Here is a 3,894-nt window from a genome sequence, read left to right as displayed (position 1 = left end):
CGTCACGGATCCACAAGGACGAGACGGGTGGCAAGAGGATCCACTGTGGTTCCGCGGTAATCCAGCGAATAACGATCATCTCAAACCCATTTTCAACCTGGTCCGTAATGGGTTATTGGGTTATATAATGCGCCACGGCAGCAGCCCCCAAAATCCTCACGTTAAATCTCAAATCAGATGTGGAATGGGAATGTTGGCGGAGCATTCCGCGCTGGAATGATACTCAGGTTGCAGAGGTTGTTTCATTCCACGTTTCACGAGTCTTGATTCCACCGTGGTCTGATGAAACCTCAGGTCATTTACGGTGCCACAGGAAGCACGGGCGAACTACCAATCTCTCGATTTACGACCATTTACAATTCCACATCAGATGTTTACAGCATTTCCCAATCTCTCATCATTTACAGTTCCAATTATCTAGGAGACAACCATTGAGATTCATGCCTGATTTACGTAAATCATTTACACATCCAGAAGTTGCAATATAAAGTTTGATGACTGATTTACAATACATTCATTTCCCACACCGCTGGCCCCGATCATAAAGCTAATCCAACGACATCTTTAAAAACTAAAAAATCCTCTTCACCAAATTCAACCCTCCGTTTCAAACCGTGGGAATCCATGAGATTCATGGCGTCGTGCCACTGGTCGGGGTGGCGAGAGAATGGCTCTTGCGTCAGCCACTGGCTGCCTTCAACAATTTATCTACATCCCAATACCCCTTCCCCTCCCTCCTCCTTCCCCTCCCTCCTCCTTCCCCTCCAAGCAAAACCGTTGACCCCTGTTCTTGACCCCGGGACCCCCTTTACATTGACACCCCTCGCGACCCCCTCTCCATGAAAAAAAAAAGAAAAGAAGAAAGATTATACAGCAATCTCCGAAACTCGTCAGACAGATACAACAGCCATGATGACTCCCTCTGTGGCAGCTTCCAGTTGCTACAGACGTTTATCAAGTATCTCCGTACGTCCAAAAGGCTTTCCATCTTCCACAAGCCTTTCAGGGGCCTGTCTATATCCTCCTGAAGGAATTTCCAGTGACTAAGAGCCTTCCAGGGAGACATCTAAGCCGTGAGAGGATTTCAAAGAGCATTTCCAGTCGTCACAGTAGTATTTCCATGACTGACATTTCACCCGTTACACGTTCTTTTAGAGTCACCCAACAGAAGAACAAGAGAGAGACCCTCTTCCAGCAGAGACCTGCAGGCCACAAGAGACCTTCTGTATCTAGACATTCCAGCGGCTGAAAGACCAAGAGATACTTCCAGGCCACAAGAGACCTTCCAGAAAGATATTCCAGCCACCACAAGACCAAAAGAGACCTCCAGGCCACACCACCAGACCTTCCAGAGAGATATTCCAGCCACCACAAGACCAAGAAGCACTACTTCCAGGCCACGACAGACCAGCCCTTCCAGAGAAACTCCAGCCACCATAGGAATAAAAGAGACTTCCAGGACATCCACCCCACCCCACCCCACCCCAAGGCCTTCCAGAGCAACATTCCAACCGCCAAAAATCTTGCAGAAACATCTTCCAGCCGGCAGAGTCCCTCCTGATAAAACTTTCTCGTATCCTGAGAGAGAGAGAGAGAGAGAGAGAGAGAGAGAGAGAGAGAGAGAGAGAGAGAGAGAGAGAGAGAGAGAGAGAGAGAGAAAAGAGGGGAAAATCCAAACCAGCTTTTCTGTATCTTTATTGACACAGCGAACTTTTTTTGGGGGGAGGGACTTTTCTCAACACCCGAGCCAACACAGCATCAACTTTGCCCCCCGTTAGCTTGTCCGTAAGCACAGGCTTCTCTCTCTCTCTCTCTCTCTCTCTCTCTCTCTCTCTCTCTCTCTCTCTCTCAGGACTACAGCTGGCTGGCTGGCTGGCTGGGGTTCCCTTTGTTGCTTCTCTCAATGTCGTTGTGACATTTCTCGCCTGGTGAGTCACGACGGTACGACCCCCTGGGCATCTTGGGCGGGACGTCTGACCCGAGGGTTTTTGTGAGAAGTCGTGTTCGAGGGGTCGTACCGTCGTGCTCGAGGGGTCGTAGTACCGTCGTGTTCGAGGGGTCGTAGTACCGTCGTGTTCGGGGGGTCGTAGTACCGTCGTGTTCGGGGGGTAGTACCGTCGTGTTCGAGGGGTCGTACCGTCGTGTTCGAGGGTCGTACCGTATAGACCACAAGGTTTCTAATGCATTCCATCTCTATAATACATTTTTGAGGTATTTTGACGACATATTCCATCTCCGTATATCTACGTCACACACACACACACACACCCACACACACACACACACACACACACAAAGAATTCCGTTCTGAGAACATTACTGCTCATGATTTATACATATCACTTGCAGGAAGGAACGGTCTCCTATCTGAACATGTTTGCCGTTGGTATAAGGTCGTGAGCGACGGTGAAAAGCGTGGGAGACTGCATCGAGATGCAAGGGGACCCGGACACACTCCAATGCTGGTCTGATGTGCACGGTTGATGATGAACATACAACCTTGAGCAAACATGATGGAGATGGGAGGAAGGAGGTCACAGTGATGGGATGTTTTGGTATGAATATCATCAAGCAAAAGATATGATGCGGGAATCTGTGTGTGTGTGTGTGTGTGAGAGAGAGAGAGAGAGAGAGAGAGAGAGAGAGAGAGAGAGAGAGAGAGAGAGAGAGAGAGAGAGAGAGAGAGAGAGAGAGAGTGAGAGAGAGAGAGAGAGAGAGAGAGAGAGAGAGAGAGAGAGAGAGAGAGAGAGAGAGAGAGAGAGAGAGAGAGAGAGAGAGAGAGACTTGGGAGTTGAGAGTCGTCTCCGAACGTGTCCCCCCTCCCAGAATCCTACCTTAGGAGACTAGTTAACGGGGCCATAATGTCTGCCAGGTGGTTCATATCATACAAAAGGCCAAAACTAGAATATATGTTACGAAAAAGGGGAACGTCATACAGGGTATGAAGCTGGGTTGGTGGACACAGCGAGGAGTGATCGTGTGTCTGGCTGAGGCTGTGAGCGGAACAATTCCTTACTTGACTTAATCACTTGCTCTCTTACGGCTCCCACACACACTCTCGCGTTACAGGCAACTGCGGCCCTTAGGTACAGACCCCCAGGTAATGTCGTGCGGGCGAAGGGAATCAGTGGAAGGGCATAGAAGGTTGTGTGTGTGTGTGTGTGTGTGTGTGTGTGTGTGTGTGTGTGTGCATGTTTCCCTCTCTACCAAACACACTGCGACAATTTTTCCCTCCCCCCCACATCGTACATGTATCGTCTATTGTTTACAAGAGAGGAGGAAGCTGGTGTAGTGTGTATGGATAGGTGACGGTGGTGTGGGAACAGTGCCAGCTGTGCCGAGGACAGGTGGTTGCTGGTCAGGCTCTACGTACACCTGCTGTTTTGGGAGGGAGGGAGGGAGGGAGGGAAGGAGGGGTGTAAACTTCACAGCTACACACCCACCTACCCCCTCCCTCCCCACGACACTGATATGCAAAGCTACTGACCTGAGTCACCCACTACCAGGGCCCTGACCTAAGTCACCAAACACCTGGGGCCTGACCTGAGTCACCCACTACCAGGGGCCTGACCTGAGTCACCCACTACCAGGGCCCTGACCTAAGTCACCCACTACCAGGGCCCTGACCTAAGTCACCAAACACCTGGGGCCTGACCTGAGTCACCCACTACCTGGGGCCTGACTTGAGTCACCCACTACCAGGGGCCTGACCTAAGTCACCCACTACCTGGGGCCTGACCTAAGTCACCCACTACCAGGGGCCTGACCTAAGTCACCCACTACCAGGGGCCTGACCTGAGTCACCCACTACCAGGGGCCTGACCTAAGTCACCAACCACCTGAGGCCTGACCTGAGTCACCCACTACCAGGGGCCTGACCTGAGTCACCCACTA

Source organism: Panulirus ornatus, chromosome 65, assembly GCF_036320965.1.
Source record: "Panulirus ornatus isolate Po-2019 chromosome 65, ASM3632096v1, whole genome shotgun sequence".
NCBI lineage: Eukaryota > Metazoa > Arthropoda > Malacostraca > Decapoda > Palinuridae > Panulirus > Panulirus ornatus.
The sequence above is the reverse complement of the archived record's forward strand: the minus strand, read 5'-3'. Positions refer to the sequence as shown.